General features: G+C 51.2%; 1 protein-coding gene across 1 annotated transcript in view; it reads left to right on the forward strand.

Moving 5' to 3' along the window:
- Window positions 1-5,664: 5,664 nt before the first annotated feature.
- Window positions 5,665-21,712, forward strand: part of HRH2 (histamine receptor H2) — a 49,975-nt gene continuing 33,927 nt past the window's right edge. The window contains exon 1 of the mRNA XM_004449008.4: window positions 5,665-5,787. The gene's annotated coding sequence lies outside the window, so the exon portion shown is untranslated. The remainder of the gene's footprint in view (window positions 5,788-21,712) is intronic.

The following is a 21,712-nucleotide window of genomic DNA, read 5'->3' on the forward strand; positions in this document are numbered from 1 at the left end:
TGGGCCATCGGATCTCAAAATCCTCTTGGAAGGGAGTCAGGGGCCGTGGGGGTAGGGAGCCTAAATTCTGTTTATTAGGAATAATTTTGGGTCCTTGTACGATGACAGTGCTTACCAGCTTTAAAGGTTTTCACATCTGGTGCTGAGCTTTATGCTTTTAGAGCTGGAGGGGGTGCAAATGCCATCCTGATCGGCTGGGTGGCCGACCGTGAGCTGCTTCCAGGAATAACTGTCTACAGCATGTGAAGAATAGCACTTCTCTATTAAAACCAGCGGCTCCCCACTGCAGGTAGAATTTAGGATGAAATCCATCTGCCTACGAGACCCTGCGCTGGCCCTGTCTCCACTTCCTGTTGCTCTCCCTCGTTGTTCTCAGCCATACTTACCTTCTCCTTGTTCCAGGGGGGGGCTAAGCTTGTCCCTACCACAGGCCATTTGCACAGTAAATTCCCTTCACGGGGGATGCTGCTTCCAGTTATCTTCATGGCCAGACTCAGTTTAAATGTCACACGCTCAGAAAAAACCTTCCCTGACTCTCTTAAACCAAGTACTTCACCGGGTGGTCACTCTCAAGCATGTGATCCTGTTTTGCTTTCTTCATCGTGTAAACCTTTAGCTAAAATTATCTGGCTTCTTTATAGTCTTGCTCCTTCTCTAAAGATTCTTGTTTATCACGTTCATCGCTGTATGTCGGAGTCAACCCGGTGCCTGACATAGAGCAGGTGTTCAAGAAACATTTTGTTGGCGGCGGACTTGGCCCAGTGGTTAGGGCGTCCGTCTACCGCATGGGAGGTCCGCGGTTCAAGCCCCGGGCCTCCTTGACCCGTGTGGAGCTGGCCCACGCGCAGTGCTGATGTGCGCAAGGAGTGCCCTGCCACGCAGGGGTGTCCCCCACATGGGGGGAGCCCCAAGCGCAAGGAGTGCGCCCCGTAAGGAGAGCAGCCCAGCGCGAAAGAAAGTGCAGCCTGCCCAGGAATGGCACCGCACACACAGAGCTGACACAACAAGATGACACAACAAAAAGAAATACAGACTCCTATGCCGCTGACATCAACAGAAGCTGACAAAGAAGACGCAGCAAATAGACACAGAGAACAGACAACCGGGGTGGGGGTGGGGGGGTGAAGGGGAGAGAAATAAATAAATAAATCTTTAAAAAAAAAAAAGAAAGAAACATTTTGTTGAAGGAGTGAATTTTAAATCCTTTTTTTTGAAAAAAGTTCTGAGCCTGATCAAAACTCTCTGAGGCAGACAATATTGCTGTACCCATTTTACAGCCAAGAAAATGGGCTCAGACACAGGAACTAACTCACCAAGGACCCTAACAGACCACCCTAAAATTTAGTGCCTTAAAACAACAAGAATTTGTCCCTTCTCTAGATCCCACAGGTTGGCTGTGGTCCTGCTAGTCTCACCCGAGCTCACTCAAGGGGCTGCAGTCAGCTGGGGGTGGGATGTGTTCAACCTGCCAAGAGCTGGCCTGGGACCCTGGGCTTCCTCTCCACGTGCTCTTTCAGCCCAGACGTCTTCACAGCACAGGGGCCTCAGGACGTCTTTCCAAGAGGGTGACAGCTGAAGCTGCGAGGTCCGCAAAGGGTCAGACTCGAACCCACCAGCCGTCACTTTGACCCCATCCCATTTGTCAAAACAAGTCACCAGCCTCCCCCAGATTCAAAGGAAGAGAAGTAGACCCCCCTCTTGATAGGAGGAGCTGTCACATCGCTAAGGGGCCTGGGCTGCTCTCTGTGGCTGTCGTGGAAAGGTCCTTCGCCGCTGCAAGTGTCAGAACCTGCTTTGATCGAACCGCGGAATGAATCAGCAGTGAGGACCAAGGGAAACATGATTGTCCAGGCAAATCAAACGACTCCAAACCTTAATGGCTTATGAGCAAATTTATTTCTCACTCAGATGACATGTCCGCGTGCGCCGGCTGCAGCGAAGGCGCATCCTCTCCAGGGAACTGCGCCTGGCACAGCATCAGGCCGAGAGGGTAGGGGCGTGGCAAACGTAGGCTGACCCGTTGGCTTCTGTTCAGAAGTGACACGAACCATTTCCATCAACACATCAGTGGCCAAACAAGTCACAGATGTATAATCCATCCCCTGGGAGGGGCGCTGAAGATGATGGGCAGTCATCCCACTCGTCACGAAGCCTGGGCTCCTCCAAAAAAGACATCGTTTACTGAGCTAGAATGGGTCTCATTCTCTGTCTCTCTTTGATCCAAGTGCTGCTCCCTCGTCCTCTCCCTCTACCCAGAGAACCCTTTGCAGAGACAAAGGCCGTGGAGGATTCTCTTTTCCAGGACTCACATGCCAGCTTCTTCAGCCGCCCCCCTGCCACGGGCCCCAATGCTCGCCAGATCCGGTGCAAACTCCCACCCACGTGCTCAGAGCCTCCACGAGCTGACCCTGCGCCCCTCCAGCCTCACCGCCCCACCCGAGCGCTCCCCTGCTAAACCATGAGGCATTTCCTGGATGTCCCAGGGCTGTTTCCTGCCTCCCTGCTAGACTCCCGGCTGTGTTCTGCCTGGAAGTCCCTTCCCCTCTTCTCCACCTTGCGAAATGCTGCTTTCCTTTTAAGGTCTGCCTCTTAAGCAACCTTTTCCCTGAAGACTATTCTCTTTTTTTTTTCCCCAACAGGATCAATCGACTTTACCTTTTGCTAAACCTCTTCATGATAGCATCTGCTCGCTGACTCATTCAAAGATCTATTGAGCACCTACTAAGCATCAGGTGCTGAACCAGTCTCCGGCGGACACAGGGAGACAAGACAGACAAGGTCTCTCTCCCTCGGAGGGCACATTCTGGTGAGGCAAATTGACAAGAAGCAGAGGGACAAGTGGATAATAATTGGAGAGAGCGGTGTGACAAACGCTGGGGGAAGGAGGTGACAGCGTTCGATGAGTTGGGCAGGGATGGCCGCCTGCCATTGGCGCTGACACCTAAATGGGGAAGGAGCCGCTGTGGAAAGACGTGAGGGCAGAGCCTTGCTAGCCCGGGTGGCAGGCCTGTGCTGCGGTCCAGCTCGGCCTCTTCTGGAAACTGAGGCCCCCCGACAGAGGCGGAGAGCAGTAGGAGAGGAGATCAGAGAGGGGGACAGCGGCCAGGCTGTATAGGGGCTCCCAGGAGTGATAAGGAGTCTGGATTTTATTTTGATTTATAAGAGGCTGTCATGGGAGGATTTTAAGCTGGGCGGGGGGGTGGGGATGGGTAGAGATTTACATTTTTGGCAATGACCTGGGCTCTCCTTAGCCAACCTTCTGCAGAAACCTCTCTCTCAGTTTCCCCGAAGAGGCAGGAGCAGCCCAGGTCAGCCTCCCCTACACTGGACTGGCTGCCCCGGGTTCCCTCCCACCCAAGGCACTGAGGCTGGTGTTTGCCTGGCACTCTTGATACTTAGGAGATGAGTTTTCCCATCTGAGCCTCAATTTTTTTCATCTGGAAGGTGGACATTATGCTCTCAACCTAAAAAAAGGCTTTCGTGTGAAAAATTCCTTTTCCCAGCGCCCTCCTCCCCTCTTCTCTCCCTCCAGGCCCTCCATCGACCAGAACGAATCCAATGACTTTTTATTAGTAGTGGTATTTATTTATTTATTAACCCCTGGACTAATTGATTTCTATGGACCCTTTAGCCTCAGGCCCTCTATTTCTAGAATCAGAATCATTCAGGTTTTTCCCTCAAAACTAGATCTTTCAAGTCAGGAGGTCATCAGAGGGGTCGTGCTTATGCACGCCTCAGCAGGACCCCAGAGACAGCCAAAGTAGATACAACCCCATGTACTGGTGTTCCTGGGGGCTACAGAGACACACAGTTTCTACCGTCATAGCAGGTGGCTCTGGAGTTCAGTGCCCTGTCAGTGGGCCCTGCTTTGGAATTTGTGCTCCTGAGTGCGATGGAGTTGGACTCAGATGTGACCTTTCTATGCCTCTTCTGTCACTTTTGCTGAACCTGTGGTTGGCACTGGGGTTGGTGTATGCTCAGGAGACTTCAGTTTCTGGACTGGCCATGTGCCAGCTGGGCCCTGAGCCTCAGCAGAGTTGTAACACCTACTCTCCAGTTCATTGGACATACCCAGGTCAGCTGACAGGGAGGTGAGGATGGTCAACCACCATACCAGGGAGCCGAGAGAGTCTACAGCTGCAAGCAGGAGAATCGCATCCATCAACCATGTGGGATCTAAGCCCCCTCTGGATATAGAGGTGGAGTGGACATCACCATCCCAGGGACCACAGGATGGAGCAATATAATATGGACTAGAGTGGACCTACTGGTATTCTACCATAGAACTATTGTGACTAGTAATGGAAGAAACTGTAGCACTGAAAAAAAAGTGGCATGGTAGTTGCTGAGGGCAGGGAGAAGGAAGAAGAGATGTGATGTGGGGGCATTTTCGGGACTTGGAGCTGTCCTAAATGATATTGCAGAGACAGATGCTGGACATTATATATCCTGCCATAACCTACTGAATGGACTGGCGGACAGTGTAAACTACAGTGTAAACTACAAACCATGTGGTGCAGCAGTGCTCCAAAACGTATTCACCAAATGCAATGAATGTGCCACAATGATGAAAGAGGTTGTTGATGTGGGAGGAGTGGGGGGTGGGGTATATGGGAGCCTCTATTTTTTAATGTAACTTTTTTTGTGATCTATGTATCTTCAAAAAAATACAATTAAAAAAAACAACACCTAGGTCTTTGTATTAGTCAGCCAAAGGGGTGCTCATACAAAATACCAGAAATTGGTTGGTTTTAATAAAGGGTATTTGGGGTAGGAGATTACAGATACCAGGCCATAAAGCATAAGTTCCTTCCCTCACCAAAGTCTATTTGGAGCAAGATGGCTGCCGACGTCTGCGAGGGCTCAGGCTTCCTGGGTTCCTGCGTTCCTGGGGCTTGCTTTCCTCTGGGTTCAAGGTTCCTTCCTTCCTGGTCTGGCTTCTCTTTCCTCTGTGAGCTTACTTCCCAGGACTCCAGTTTAAGTCTTCAACATCAAACTCCAAAATCAAAACTCCAACATTAAAAGCCCTCTGTTCTTTGCCAGGCCAACGCCCTAATCATAACTCAGTCATGCCCAGGTACAGATCAGATTGCAAGCATAATCCAATATTTCTTTTCTGGAATTCATCACTTATATCAAACTGCTACAGTCTTTCACTTTTTTTCTTTTTTAAACCCTTTTTCAAGATGGCGAGATCCTGGGTGCCCCAAGTGAAGGATTTCAGCTGATTCCTTGGGTCTAGACCCCGGGGCAGGCCCTTCACTCACAGCCAGAGGCGAGTGCTGGGCCACGGCCGGGGCTCCCCTTCATGTCCGCCAAGGGTCCCCCCAAGCCGGACCCGCGGCACCAGGCCAGGTTGCGCCTAGCCTAGGGGAGAGTGGGGTTCCAGTCCCGTGAGAGGGGGAGCAGGGCAGGCGTGAGAAGGGAGGGCAGGGCATGGCAGAGACCAAGAGGAAGGCGGTTAGTGTCTCAGGGGAGCAGGACAGGTCTGGGGGAAAGGAGACGTGAGGTGAGCGTGGAGGAAAAACCTGGGTGTGTGCACGCGCTGTGCACGAGCGGGGCAGGGCTGGAGAGAGAGCGAGGCTCGGAGTGGGAAGGAAGGGACGGGAAGGAGGGGTTGAGAGTGAAAGGAGGAAGGGGGTGGGAGCGAGCTGGGGCGGAGACGAGGAAGTGAGTGCGAGGCGCGGGGCCGTGCGCGCCGCCCGCTCCATCCCTGCGCGCAGCGAAGCGGGCGCGGGCGCCGAGGAGAACCCGGCGCGCAGCCACACCCGGCGGCAGCGGCCCCAGGTAAGGCGGCCACCGCCTCCCCGCGGGGCCTTGGCTCGGGCTGGGGTCCCGGCGGGCGCTGCCGGGGGCGCCCCGGGCGGCTGCCCCCTCGCCCCGGGCGGCCGTCGCGGCCGCGTCCCGGAGTTGGAGCCCCGGCCCCGCCGCTCGCGGGCTGCACCTGACCTTGGGCAAGTCCCTCCGCCTTCGAGGCTCGGTTTTCTCTGTGACCTGCGGGGGTCCTGGGATGCGGCCCCTGGCCGCGGCAGTGCTGGGGCGGGGAGCCTGGTTTACGTCCCTTCTGCCCGCTCGGGGGTGGATTTGGAAAGTCCACGCGCCCTGAAAAAGTCCCAGTTTTTGCCCCGGGGCTGGACAGTGGCATTTTCTGCGGGGATATGACCGTCGGGGCGCGGAGCGACTTTCCCTGCTGAGGAAAGCCGCTGGGAGCTCGAGCTCCTCAGGGAGCCGGGCTGCCTGTCCGCCCTCCGGGGCTGCTGCCCCATGCCCAGGAGGCAGGACGCACCCGCTCTCCGCCCGCGGGCGTCTTCCCCGCCAGCGCCTAGAGAAGGATTCGCTGGCGGCGCGAGCAGCAGGCGGCCCCCGCTCGCCGGGAATCCCAGCAGCGCTGTGACCTTGAGCATGTGAGCCTCAAGTTTCCTCCCTCATGAAAAGGGGTGCGCTAGAGCCCCCTTCCCCCTTTGAAGTGGGGAAGTGGAGCAGGTGCTCCACGGAGGTGGAGCAGGAAATTGCCAGCCCTGCGTTGTGCCTAACGCAGCTGTGTTCCCCTAACTCTGGTGGCGCTAGGGTCCTACCGCCAGTTGACTCCTTAGACCTTATTTGTATGCACAGGTTCCTCGTGGTCTCCTTTGCCATAGATGGCCAGTGGGTGAAGCAGGGTGGTGACCTTGGCTGGCCATGAAGCAAGACCCCGGGGGGATTTGGCGGGGGGGGGGGGGGGGGGGGGGGGGCAGAAGCCCCACCAATCACCCCAGAATAGCGGTTCTCTAAGAGATGACATCTCTCTGATGATATCGCGTCCTGTAATGATTTCTGGCTTAACCTCTGTGAACCTCGGTTTTCTCATGTGTAATACAAACTTATGAAGTCCTAAATTGGAAGTAATGAGCTCCCTGTCACTGGATGTTATCCAAGGCAATTGGATAGGTGATAATTATTGACTTTTCCGACCCTGAGCTATAAGGAGAATGGAAAATAATGAGAAAAGAACGCTTCTCAAGCACCTACCGCGGGCAGGCCAGTGTGTCGCCTTTAGGTGTCATGCCACCCCGGAAAGCTGGTGCCGTCAAACCCCAGTTCACCAGTGAGGAAACCAGGGCTTGCAGAGGTAAAGTGCTTTCCACCCGGTCACACCCATGGGAAGTGCCTGAGCTGGGATTGCTTCCCAGGTCCACCCAAATCCTAGAGCTTCCAAGGGTACCGTGGTGTCCCCAAGTATCAGCCTTGTGAGACGCCTCACACGGGGGCTGGCTCCTAGAGGGTGCGCAATTGGCACGTTTTTTATTCTTGTTGTTGTTCTACATGTCGTCGGAACTGCTGCTGCAGAATCACAGCAGAAAGTGAGTGGAGAGCTGGCAGTAGGTGTAGGGCATCTTTGCCAAGTGTCTTATCTAGAGGTCTGGAAGGAAGGAAGGTGTTAGCCGCTACCACGTCAGGAAGTAGGTATTGGGCTGACGCGCGCCCAGCCCACCATCTTGGTTTCCTCCTTCACCACCTTGACTCGGTTAACCTTATCCCATTGAACTTGGCCTTAGCTGATTCACCGGCACTTTACATTCTCCCTTCTCAGTGCATGACTAACTGAACGGACTTTCCAGCCGGTATGTCTGAGGGGAAAGCAAAGCCAGCTGTGATCCGTCTCTTCCAACGCCCTAAAAAAGGGGAAACAAGATTATGTTACAATCCCAAGGATTTAACTCAGCCTCCGGAAAGTAATCCCTGGTGGTGGGAAAATGGTCGTCCTGGCAGGCTAGAGAAGTTCCTTCACCAAAAACGTTTTAAAAGAAGACAAGGAGTTCATCGGAAGGAAATGAGGAGGCTATGAGTAAAGACTCTTTCAAATGCCACCATCAGGGAGAATTTGAAGGTCCGACACTAGGGGATCAATTAGGTCAATTATGGGACAGCTGTGTAGCTATTAGAAATGAAGACTTTTTAATGAATGGGGACAGGCTTATGTTAAAATTATATATCTCTATGTGTACGTGTAGATGTGAAATATATATATGGCAAATTTGTGGCAAAAGCTTAGAAAAAAGACCAGAAGGCTACGGGCCAAAAGAATGATACGTGTTTTCCTGCGGGTGGGTGGGTTCATGGAAGATTTGTTTCCTGACTTTTACTGTTTTCTGGACTTTCCAGATTTGATTCAATGAGCACATGCTTTAATAAGTAGTGGCTATAGAAGTGTTTGGCTTCTAGTGTCATGATCTTGCTGAGAACAGGGAGGGGGGGTGCCTGATTGAAAGAAGGCCCTGTATGGTTCAGTTAAATCCGTCACTAAGGGCCACCAGGCCGGTGGCAGAGATTGAATTGTCCCCAAGGGGGCCCAGCAATAAAATGTCTCATCCTCACCAGTTCTGACACATCCTTCATCCCAATGTCCATTTGCTAAAACAGATCTGAGACTACTGCTCCCCTGCTCAAAAGTACTCAGTGGCTCCCCATCCCCAAATGGGTCAACTCCAAAGTCCTTAGACTGGCTTACAGAGCTTGTGGCCATCTGGTCCTGCTCAGTCTCATCACCTCCAGCTATCCATCCCCCCCCCCCATCTACACCCAGCTCGGTGACTCAACCCTGTTCTTCCCCACCATTCGCCCTCCTCAAATGCAGTTTCTCTTGCCTGCAACATTCTCCTTTGCTGACAGCCTCCTTCCTCCACATCCTTCAAGAGTTCATTTAAACCAGAAATCTTCTGGGAATCACAATCGTTTGCAGGTCTCTTCCTCCCCAAGGGTTCCTTGGAGATAGGGACAGTGGAAGCACCGCCTCCCACCCCCCAGCACTGGGGCTGGCACATGCACCCCCTGTGGATAACAGGGGCACCTCTGTATTGAGGGCTGGCAGCCCCCTTTGGAGAAAGAAAGAATACAAAATTCGTAACGGCAATAACAGCTAACACTTGCGTATTCTTACCATGTGCTCACAGAATCCACTGGAATAGATAATACTGTTATCCCCGCTGTACCGAGAGGAAACTGAGAGTCACCTGCCCAACATCTCGCAGGATTCAAACCCAGGCTTAACATCCAAAGGAATGAATGAATGGATGCCATTTAAATAAAAAATAAATCCCGAGTCCGGAAGCTTCCACAGACTGAATCAGCCAACAGTTGAGCACCTATCACAGAAACCCTGTGGGAAGCAATGCATCTATCTCCTCGTGTCACAGGTGAAGAAGTAGCTTAACAGTGAGGCCTCCCAGGGGCGAGGCTGGGTGCTGGGGACTGGGGACCACAGTATATGAGGTGCTGTCTCAACACGGAGCTCACAGATGTTCAGATAGAGGGGGGGAGTGAAGTGCCAGCAGTGTCCTCCGGGCTTTGATAGGGGATGTCCAAGAAACAGGATGTGGGGTAAAGGCTGCCTAGAATAGGTGATGTTTGCCATGGTTCGAGAAGGATAAGAGGGAATTAGCCAGGTGAATGACATCAGAATGGTCATTCTGAACTGGGAACAGTTTTGCACACACAGGCCCCAGGGGGTATCTGGCAGTGCCTGGAGACATTTTTGGATGTCACAACGGGGATGGGAGGAAGTGGGGGAAGGCTGGCACCTGGTGAGTAGAAACTGGGGATGCTGCTCGGCAGCCCGCTAGAGGGGTTACCCCACCCAAAGGGCCGATGGTGCCGGGGCCTGGAACCCGGGGTTAGAAGGAAAGAGCATTCCTGAGCAGGGATCGGCACCGGTAAGACACAAAGGTCTCCCCACGTATTTATAGTCTACTGTAAACCATGCACAGGTTTTACTTTAGCAGCTTTGCTGAGACTATAATTCACATACCATGCAATCACCCATTTAATGTGTACAATCCAGTGCATATGCAGAGTTATGCAACCATCACCACTCTCCAATTGCATAACATTTGCATCACTCCGAAAGAGAACCCTCACGCCCATTAGCTGTCAATCATTTCCCCACAGCTACGCCTCCCACTAATCTATTTTCTGTTTCTGTGAATTTGCCTCTTCTGGATATTTCAGATAAATGGTATCATATAAAAGCTAGACTTTTATGTCTGGCTTCTTTCACTTAGCACAATGTTTCCAAGGTCATCCATGCTGTAGCAGGTATCAGAACTTCCTTTTTACTGCCGAGTAATATTCCGTTGTATGGATTTAGTGCGTTTTATTTATCCATTCATCTGTTGATGAACACGGGTTATTTCCACTTTGGGTTGTTGTGAATAACACCACTTGGAACATCTGTGTAGAAGTTTTTATGCAGAAATATGTTTTCATTTCTCTTGGATAATATACCTAGTAGTGGAATTGCAGGGTTGTATGATAACTCGGTGTTTAACCTTTTGCAGAACTGCCAGGCTGTTTTCTGCAGCGGCTCCCCCATTTTACATTCCCACCAGCAGAGCTGGAGGGTTCCAATTTCTCCACATCCTTGTCAATGTTTGTTACTGTCTTTTTAAAATATAGCCCTCCTAGCCAGTGTGAAGTAATGTCTCATCACATTTTGATTCACATTTCCCTGGTGGCTACTTGTGCATCTTTATCTGTGCTTGTTGGCCGCTTGTCTATCTTCTTTGGAGAAATGTCTTCAGATAAGTGCCCTCTTTTTAAATTTCCTTGTACCACTTCTTTATTTAGAATTAAATGCAAATTCCCCACAAAGCCCCTGATGGGGCAGTCTCTCCATTACCCCCCTTTTTCTCTCACTCTGTACTAACTTCACTAGCCTCAAGAGTAGAACCCTCTCTAATGCATATTTTGTTCCTCTACCCTGAGGACCCTGGGATGGTGATGTCCACTCTACCTCTAAATCGAGAGCGGGCTTAGATCTCACATGGCTGATGGCTGGGATTCTCCTGCTTGCAGTTGTAGACTCTCTCGGTTCCCTGGTGTGGTGGTTGACCATCCTCACCTCCCCGTTGCTGACCAGTCAACCGGAGAGTAGTTGTTGTCACTCTGCTGAGGCTCAGGGCCCAGCTGGCTTATGCGCAGTCCAGAGAGTCAAGTCTCCTGAGCATTCCCCAACCCCAGCACCAACCACAGGTTCAGTAAAAGTATGGGAACCTCTTATATTTTTTAATGTAACATATTGTGTGATCTATATATCTTTAAAAAAAAAAAAAGGTAGTAAAAGATTAAAAAAAAAAAAATGGGCCACCTCATCCTGCTCTTCTTCAAATCCTTTGTGCTTGCCTGTTCCTCCTCCTGACTGGCTATTTGCATAGCAGCCCCGTGGTGGCCCCAAGAAGCCTTCCCCGCTCCCCCCACATCGCCCACCCCAGGTCCTCGCCAGCATATCTCAGGGTTTCCGCTGAGCGCCATTTCTGTCTGATGACCACCCCTTTCCCTCACTGTGTGACCCTGGTCTAGCTGCTGCCCTTCTCTGAGCCTCAGCTGCTTCATTCGAAAACCACGGGGGGTGGGGGCGGTGGGGGCCGGGCTGGCCAAGGGTGGCAGCTGCAGGGACACGTGAGCCTCCCGCCGCGGTCTCCCATGGGCGGCTGCATGCAGTGCTCCTCACAGGGGTACACGGGGCCGGGGGAGCCACCTGGCACCTTGGACCCGGTGCTGCTGGGGTTCCTGGTGCACCTGCTCCCCAAGAAGCCGCTCAGAGGTGACACGTCGCCGTGTGAATTGATTAATGAAGCGGTGGGACTAGCATCTCCCACCACTGGTGGCATTCCTAATATGCTACCACAGGCAGCCGGGATGACATCAAAAGAATAAGAATTGGAGCAGCTCTGGAGCAACACTGCAAAGCACACACATACACACACACACAGGAGCAGGTGGAGCTCCGTGGTTGAGCGCCTGCTTCACATGTACAAGGTCCTGGGTTCAATCCCCGGTGCATCCTTAAAATAAATAAAATAATAAATTGATTTTTAAAAAATAACACATGCACAACAGTGAAATCCTGTTAATACTATATACTCCTTAGAAGTCAGGTTAGCAGGTAATAAGTGGAGTAGACTGCTTCTGTCTTCCTGCACTGTCTCTTTCTTGCTCTGGTCTCTTTGGCAAGGCTGTTCTACTCAGCCTCTGTAGAAAGAAACATCACACAGGGCTGCCGTAGCCCGACCAGCCGGGGCTCTTATCGTCTGCCCTCCGATGACCACAGCGCGTTTGTGTGTTCTCCACCTTGGCATCTGGATGGTTATTAAACCTTCAGACATAAGGCAACCAGAGCCAAGACAGGTCTATATAATCACGATCTGTCTTGGGTCTTTATTTCTGAAAGCTCAATGAGCTGGACATACTGGAGACCCATTCCATTTGCAAGTGCTTCTCCTGGCATCCATCAGAGGCTTCAGCCTGTGGGAGGCTTAAGCTGCTGCAGAAACTTCTTTTACTGCACTCTTGTTGTGCCCTGGTTCTCTAAGGTTCTAACACCTCACAACTACTGCTCTGTCCGAAGAAACATCTCCACGAAGTGTCTTGCTGGAGTGTCGCAGCCCCCGCCGGCAGCTTTATTTCTTATCCCATTCATCTAAAAGTTGATCATTTGAAATTTTGTTTGTTTCAATTCAAGTTCTTTGGCAGAGTCACATGATAGGGATGACTAAAATAATTCCAGAAGATCCGTGGTAGAGAAATTGTGTAATTGTAGAGAAATGGATTTGAACTAGCATTACATAAAACCTGACATTAAAAATGGAAATTTCAGGTAGTTGCACAACTTCTGAGTTTGTGAAATGACTTGAATTTCTTTGGCATCAGATGCATGCACTAAGGATGAGAAAATGAGATGTTGATATGGTCCCATTTTAAAAAAAACAGAGCGAGTGTGACTGGCTGATCATAGGCCTTTCCAAGCCTGCCCTCCTTTGAGCTCCCTAGTTACAGAGCTGCCAGGAGGTAGGCTTTGCAGGTACCGTTGCAGTGAGAGAAAGGCAGTGGGTGCTGAGTTAGTCACACACCTGAGCAGGTAGCATGGCTCATTGTCCCCAGCCCCGGGGGACAGTCTTCAGGAGAGAGCAGTAGCTTTGACCTGGTGCCCAGCGCCCAGGCACAGCCTGCAGGATCAGAAATGCCTCCAGCCCCAGCAAGGACCCCCACCCACATCTTGGCCGCTGTAAGCTCCTGAATCGCTCGCCTTCCCCGGGAGTATAAACCTCTAACTTCAGTACCATTCATTTTCACATTCAGTCATTCAACAAACACTCCACAGGACCCTGCCGCTCCCCGGACAGTGCGTTGAAGACACAGAGGTGGGTAAATGTGATCCCTGCTGAGGATGCAGATCTAAGCGATCTGCAGTGGGATCGCAGCCCTCAGCCTTGTGCAAACTGCGGAGAGGCGAGGACCACCCACTGCCCCAGGGAATCAGGGAAAGATTCACGGAGCTGGATTTGGAAGTTTGTGGGAGTGCAGCAGATGGACAAAGGGTGTTGGGTATTCCAGATGGAGAAAGAGCTTGTGTAAAGGCCCGGAACTGCCGAATCGCCAGGCGTGCTCAGGGCATTTGGAGCTTTTGGGTTTGGCCCCAGGAGCAGCGGAAAGAGGTAACAGAGGAATCCCAGGGCTCATGTCATGAAAAACCCGCCCTGCCGGGCTGAGGAGCTTGGTCATTTTGGTCCTTTGGCAGCAGGAGCCACAGAAGGATTTTAGACTGAGGATAGAGGCAATCACTGCATTTTCTAAAATGTTCTTTCTCCAGACAGCACGGAGGCAGGCAGGGCTGAGGACAGAGCAGGCGACGGGCAGCCTGATCAGGGCGCCGCGGTTGTCATCCGAGTGGGCAGTGCTGGCGGCCAGGCATGGTGGCTGGGTCGAAGGGAACAGGCTGAAAAGCTGTTAGGGAGGTAAATCACCTGAAGGGGGTACGGGCTGGAGGAGAGAGGAGCCTCAGGAATGAATGGAACAGCTGACGTCAGCCTCCTGGGGTCCCTGCTGCCAGGCAGGACATGAAAGGTGCTGGCGTCTGAAGGTGGCGTTTTCTTTCTTTTTTTTTTTTTTTTAAGATTTATTTTATTTATTCCCCCCCCCCCCTCCTCATTCCTCCGTTGTCTGCTCTCTGTGTCCATTTGCGGTGTGTTCTGTGTCTGCGTGTATTCTCATTAGGCGGCTCTGGGAAGCGACCCGGGACCTTCTGGAGTGGGAGAGAGGCAATTACTCTCTTGCGCCACCTCAACTCCCTCTTCTGCTACATCTTCTTATTTTCTCTCCGCTGGGTCTCTAGTTGCGTCATCGTGCTGCACCAGCCGTCAGCGATGGCCGCGACTCCTGCGCGGGGAGCTTTCCCTCTCTGGGCTGCATTCCCATGCAGGGGGGCGCTCCTGCACGGGGTGGCATTCCAGCGTGGGCCGGCACTCCACGCGGGCCAGCACTCCACGCGGGCCAGCTTGCCACATGGACCAGCCTGCCCTCACCAGGAGGCCTGGGCATCCAATCCTGGACCTCCCATATGGTAGACGGGAGCCCAGTTGGTTGAGCCACTTCCGTTTCCCTGAAGGTGGCATTTTCCGGGCAGCTGGGAAGAGGGGGGCACCAACAGCAGGAGAGGGTGGTCTCTCTGCTTTCAAATCCTCGTGGCTGGAGTAGAACAGTCTTGCACGATGTGATTGTTTTGATGAGTAAATAGGCAAATACACAGCTCCAGCACTCAGTAGGAGCTTAATAAATGCTGATGTTGTGTGTAATTCATCAGCGCTCACCCCCATGCCATCCTCCAGCTCCCACTCACCTCTCCCCTGCCCTGCCCTCCTCGCAGGCCCCTGTCTGCGTCCCCTCCCTCAGGGAAGCTCTCCCCAGACGGCCTGTGTCTGTCGGGAGAAGCAGCCCCCGCTGGGCCCCCACCCCAAGGGGGCAGGTGGGTACGTGGGCCAGAGCTCTTTTTTCAAGAGAAACTGAAACTCTGGATTTTTGCATGAAGTAGCCTCATTTTTTAAAATGATGTTTTATTTTCTTTTTCCCCATATCCTTGGTTTGAACCAAATAACATTCCGTAGTGGTTATGGCCACTGAGTTCCTCTCTGCTGGCATACATTTGAAAAATAGGTGAGGTTCCTACTACTGCCTTGCTCTACACAGGGCTGTACATCCTCGGTTATGACAGCGCCCAGCATCGCTCTCTCCCCCGCACCCACAGACACAGCACACGCACCTGCTCCGACAGATTAGAAACCCTGGTCTGCACAGGTTGGTAAAGGAGGGCAGGGTTTGACATGACCTACAGCAAAAGGCCATAGCGCTGGGTCCCCACTGAGTTCTCAACTGAACTCGCGGGGCCAGAAGGGGTCTGAACAGCTCAGGGGCCACGTGAGCACGGCCGCCAGCAAATGCCGAAGCATAATGAGCTGGTGGAACAGGGGCTCCGACGTGGAGCAGAGTGGGCCAAGGGAGCCCACGAGCTCTGTGTGGGCCCAGGTTGCCGAGCTGGACCGCCAGGAGGGGTCTGCAGGCCCACGAGCTCAGGCTCAGCACGGAGGGAGGGGGGTGGGCATTGCTAAGAGGGCTGCCCGCGATGCAGTGGGCCAGCTCTTTCCCTGCCCTGGAGATGTCAGGTAAAGGCCAGACGTGACTGCTTCCCTGAGCTCTTTCTCATTAAATCTTCCCAACCCATCTCGGGAGCAAGCTTTGATGATCTCAGTTTCCCCAGTAAGCAAACTGAGGCACCCAGGGAGTTTCCGATAACCCTATAAGCATGGATCACTGAAGTTCGCCCTCCCCGTGAGAATCATTGTTTCTCATTGTGGTCACAAGGAAAAGAAATGATCTCCCCGTCTTTGGAGGTAATCTAGTAGAGGCAGCTGGCTGTACTTCTGGGATTCCTGCACATTCTGTCACCACTACACCACTGTAGTGGTTACTTCCTGTCCTCAAGCCCACTAGTCTATGACCCCACACACGTGCACAGAGTCCTTCCTGCCCGGCTGTGAGCCTGAGAACATTGCAACAGTCAGACTGCAAATGCATCCACCTGCCTGGAGCAAAGCCTCTCAGACCCTTGAGCTCACCAGGGACCCTTGGAAAAGTCTCTACAATTGATTGCAGGTTTAATTCCCCTGCTAGCCAGAGACAGGCCACATCAGGGAGGGCAAAAATCCCTTCCAGGCGGACAGCTGTCCCAGCCAGCTGCGATTCACTTTGCCAAGCCCTGCTTGGACTTGGGCCTGCAAAGAATGCTGGCCGAGCCTCATCTACGTTCAAGGGTGAGCAAACAGACATGGGCCTGCCTGTCCTGGAGTGTACGCTCCCTGGCAGGGGCTGACAGAGAACCAAGGAATCAATGGGGTTTAATTACAAGTACAATAATACCATGCAGCAAAAGCAGGGGATGGAAATGTAGAACCGGAGTGTGACTTTTTTTGAGAGGTTGGGGGCGTTGGGGATGAGTTGATGCTTTGGGGGAAGGGAAGAAGGCTGGTGTGGCCAAGAGCCTCTGCATAAGACGAGTTTGGGGGTAATTCTAAAAAAAAAAGCCCACCAGGGGCTGGACCATCCAAGTTCCCAGCAGAGCAGGGGATAAGGTTTAAGCAGGAGAGTTTTGAAATACGCTCATTCTGCCTGATCTCTCAGGGAACCTCGTTCTCTTTGCAGAACCTTCCATACCTTCTTCTTTGAGAGACTGGGGGCATCCTGTTTCTAGGATGGGGTTCCAGCTCGGCAGGTACCCTGCCACCTCCCGTGCCGGGCCTCACCCTGGCTTCCTCACCCTTCTTCTGCCTTCAGACCCAAGTGTGGTCCCTTCTGGGCCTTGCAGACCGTCCAGAGCTTGCCGCGCGCCATGCCCAGCACACAGACCATTCCAAATGGAGATGTGTGTTTTCTTGGAGCACTCGTTGCTTCTCCCCATCCTCGGCTGCCTTCTCTTGCAGCAAAGGAGGGACTTGAGGTCCAGGGTTTCCAAGGGAAGTCCAGAGACTGGCTGCGGGGAGAAGAGTCACATTTATTAAGGAACCATGATGTTTCTAGCACGATCCCCTTTTTATTTTTTTTAAGATTTATTTTTTATTTGTTTCTCTCCCCCCACCTCACTGTCTACTCTTTGTGTCCATTTGCTGTGTGTGCTCTTCTGTGTCCACTTGGATTCTTGTCAGCAGCACTGAGAATCTGTGTCTCTTTTCATTGCATCATCTTGCTGCATCAGCTCTCCTGGGCAGGCTGCACTTTCTTTCGCGCTGGGCGCCTCTCCTTACAGGGTGCAGTCATTCTGCATGGGGCTCCCCTATGCAGGGGACACCCCTGCATGGCACGGCACTCCTTGCATACATCAGCACTGCGCGTGGGCCAGCTCCACACAGGTCAGGAGACCCTGGGTTTGAACTGTGGACCTCCCATGTGGTAGGCAGATGCCCCATCAGTCGAGTCAAATCCACTTCCCTCTGGCACTATCCCTTGACTCACATTCTATCTTCCCAGCACTACGAGGTACTGTGTGCGTTTACGGATATGAAGCTGAGCCTCAAGGAGTTGGATGCCAGTCAACCAAGGGAAGGTGCTGTGGAGCCAGCATCCACACCCAGGGCTGCCTGGTTGCCTTTTACTCATTCTGAGATGAGTAAAATATTCCCCCAAGTTGGGCCAGGCAGCCCTGCGGCTCCTCAGATGGGCTTGGGTGGTCAATGAGACAGAGCGCAACAAACATCATTCAGTGAGAAGGTTCCCTTTTCAGGCCTCCTTCATACATTCCTCTGTATGTCCAAGTATCAGTGTGCAGCTAACACAGCTTTAGCAGCTCCCTAACACATGCCACTATCTTTCTCTTTAAAAAAAAAATAAAGCAAGGTGTATTAGGGTTCTGCAGGGAAACAGAATCCACAAGAGATATCTGTCAAGAGTACACGATTCTGTGAGTCTCTCACACAGCCGTGGGGATGCACAAGTCCAGGTTCCGCAGGCAGGCTGCAGCCAGGGGCTCCAATGAGATTTGAATGAAGGTTCTTGACGAGTTCTGGGAAGCGTTGACTGTCCAAAGACAGCTGAGAAATTCTTTCTCAATGCTGGAATCACTTCCCCTTTTAAGGCTTTCAACTGATTGGGTTAAGCGTCACTCCTTGCTGATGGCAATCTCCCTGACTGATGTAACTGTAAGCAGCTATCTATGATTTACCACTGCAGTAAAGTCGATGGTGACTGAAGTCCATAAATGCCCTTGTATTACAGTTAGCCCAGTGCCTGCTTGACCAAACAATTTGGCACAATTACCTGGTCGAGTTGACACAATAGTCTAACCGTCAGACAGGGTTTTCTGTTTGGGATGAAGGAAAAGTTTTGGTAACAGATGGTGGTAAGGGTAGCACAACATCGTGAATGCATTTAGTGCCACTGAATGGTCTGTTTGGGAGGTTTGAGATGGGAATTGTTAGGTTGTACATTTGTTGCCACAATTTTTAAAGAGTGAAACTAAAGAGACAATGACAATTAAATGCATACAGATAGATAACAAATGTGGCAAAATGCTAATAGTTCGTAAATCTGCGTATTTGGATGGGAGGGTACATTGAAGTTCTCTACATTGTCACTATTACTTTTTTTAAAAATTTATTGAAGCATATCACTCGCACATGAACATGCATAAACAATAAGTGTATAGTAATAGTTGTGAACTTAGAAAACAAACATATATAACAATATACAGGGTTCTCACACTTCACCCTACCACCAAAACCTTGCATTGTTGTGAAACATTTTTAACTAATGATTAAAGAGCATCCTCACAATATTACTACTAACAAAATATTTTTCCCCAACCCACCCTATTATTGTTATTTTTATATCATTTATATATGAACATACATAAACAATAAGTGTGTACTAACAGTTTTGAACTTTGTCGCTATTACTTTTGCAACTTTCCTGTAAATTTGAAATAATTTCAAAGTAAAATACTTTTTAAAAAAGAGATTTGGGCTGGGCTCTTCAGGCGGTAGTAATTACATAAAATTTAACTCCCCTTTTTGTTTTCACTGCGCTTATTTTTAAGTGGCCTATTTGAGGGAAAGTCATCCTGATATTCCATTTACTGTAGTGATAAAACATTTCCTTTTGCAATAAACTCGATCATTATAAAGGAAAACATTCAGGGAAAAAAATAGAACTGGCTTTATGTGGATTTGGCAAACATAGGCAGAGTGGGACAAAACGTAAACTGTAGGGAATTGGAAGCCAGAGAGTTTGGGCTCTTCCCAACTCATCCTTTGACCAGCTGTTTGTCCTCAGCCTAAGCACTTGGCCTCTCAGTGCCACTTTTGCAAAATGAGGTAAGAATGGCAGAGTTCTCCGGCCGGGCTTGAAATAAGGTAAGGGGCCTGTGTAGGGGCCTTGGAAAGCAGGGGAAGGTAGAGAAGATTAAAATTGTGTGAAAAACATAATATATTGAATTTTGTATATTGACTCGGTCTGATAAGGTTTTTCCTTGTAGAGGAATTTATTCTGCATAGCAAATATAAAAATTAAATTTTTTTCTAATTAAAAAAAAAAGATAACCAGTGCATGTATGTGTACTTGGCGAGGGTTAACTGTTTGCTGCTGCTGTAATATCTTTCAGGTGACCTGGCAGGCTGCAGCATGTTTTGCCTGTAAGAGCAAACGACCTTGGTAGAAGGGCAAAACCTCATCACGGGAAGAGAATTGGGGGAGAGGAGAAAAGAGAGGAAGGACGGGATGGGCAGGGCAGCTCCAGGCCCCATCCACGCAGCTCCTGCTGCTGCAGGTGGCCGTGGAAGTGATGGAGAGGATGGCGGTCAGGGTGGTGGCGATGGGGATGAGGATGGCCGTGACGATGGCAGTGATGGTGATGATGCAAGAATGGTGGTGATGCGGGCAATGAGGATGGCCGTGAGGCTGGCGGTGATGAGCCCAGGGGAGGGTGAGCCATTTAGTGTTGAGAAGGGAAGACTCAGGAGGACAGGAAGCCCTGAAGGACTGCCTGGAAGAAGCGGCTTGGACGTGTTCTCCAGGGATCCAAATCTTTTCAGGGACCTACAAAAATGCCTTCAAACTGACACAGAAAAGACTTAGATCCAAAATACGAAAAGAAAAGCATACAATTTCAGGTAATAAAGAGTTCATTGAATCTCTGTAAATGTAACATTATGGCTATCCTATGGCTAGTCAACAGCAGTTCATTATTGTAACAAATTATACACAAACTATATTTATAGTGGAAGGTGCATATATTGCAATGTATCTGTTATGCAGTGGGATATGGTCTCCAAAAGAAACATTGTGTAGTGCCCTTTAAAGATTCTAAAATGACTGTGACTGATGGGCAAAATAGCGTGTAAGATAGTGAGTCCCCCCATCACTGGAGGTATGCAAGAAAAAGTCAGATGACCAGCTCTCTGGGATGGTGCCAGAAAGGGTTCTTGAATACCAGTGACCACTGTGTTTCGTTTCTACCTAGAACCCTCCAATTTTTATCATTTTGAGGGGTTATGAATCCTCTCCTACCCCATCCCCATATATATAGTTGCTGGAAGAAATCCCTGAGATAGTCTAAACCATCTCTTCAACTTACTGCTGAGGAAACTGAGGTGCAAAGAGGATATGAACCTTGTTGGAGGTAATGCAGCCTGGCAGACTCATACAGGGACTCAAACCCAAGGTCCAAATCCCCAGCTCGGTTTCTTTCCACCCCAGCTCCGGGCCCCTGGGCAGCTTTGCCCCAGCAAACATTTACAAGCCAGGGTCTAAGCTCCCCCAGAAGAGCTAAGGCAGAATTCCCAGTTACCCCATTCTAACCCCAGGCCTTCTTCCACTTGCCAGCTCTCTGCTGGAGGCGGATCCTGGCCAAGTCACAAAACACCCATACAGCTCAATTTCCTCATCTGTAAAGTAGAGACACATAACTGTATCCATGTGATAAGGTTATCGAGGGGATACAATGGGATAAAGTATATAAAGTACTTGGGACATCATTGGGCACCTTCCAAGTGCCTCTAAGTGGAATAATATATGATTATTATGGTTATTTTCAATAAACATTTAGCAAATGCAATAAATATCCATGGAGCCCCAAAAGTGCCAGTCGGGGAGCAAGGCAGAATAAGCCTTGGCCCTCAGGCAGCTCGCATTCTGGTGGGGAGAGACAAGTGGAGGAGAAATAAGGGAACAAGAAAAATATACCAGGAACGATGTGCTACAAGGAAGACTAGACTTGGGGATACAAGGGCGGGTGAAGGGAGCTGCTTTGGGGGGCCAGGGAGGACCTCTCTGAAGGGGTGAGATGTACACTGAGATGTGGTGAATGTCCAGATCGGGGGCAGGTCGCATGCAAAGGCCCACGGAGGAACGAGCGTGGCATATGCCACCCTAAAGCAGGGGCAGTTTGGGCAAGCATCCCAACGGCGGCAGAGGGAGGTAAAAGAGGGGGGGGGGGGGCGCAGACCCCGTAGGGCCTCGTGAACCGAGGGGAAGGGCATGACCGGACGGGATTAGCGAGCTGTAAGCGCACAATGTCGGGGCGAGAGATGACGATAGCTTGGACTAGGCAGGTGGCAGCTTGCTGATGGAGTGGATGTCGGGGATGAAGGAAAGCCAGGAATCAAACGTGATGCTACGTGTTTAGCCTGAGTGACTAGATGGCTGAAAGCGGGGGGAGGAGCATGGCAGAAAAGAGAATCAGGGACCCCACCCCACCCCACCCCGTCCCTCACTTCCTGATTTGTGCCCACGCAGTTCCCACATCTACCCACACCAGAGACCAGACCAACAGAATGGAGTCCTGCTGGCAAAACAGCCCAGCGAGAGCCAGGCCCCCAGGAGCCAGCGACTGTGCTGGACTAGGGTCACGCCTTCTGGG

The sequence above is a fragment of the Dasypus novemcinctus genome, chromosome 2 (genome assembly GCF_030445035.2).
Source record: "Dasypus novemcinctus isolate mDasNov1 chromosome 2, mDasNov1.1.hap2, whole genome shotgun sequence".
Classification (NCBI taxonomy): domain Eukaryota; kingdom Metazoa; phylum Chordata; class Mammalia; order Cingulata; family Dasypodidae; genus Dasypus; species Dasypus novemcinctus.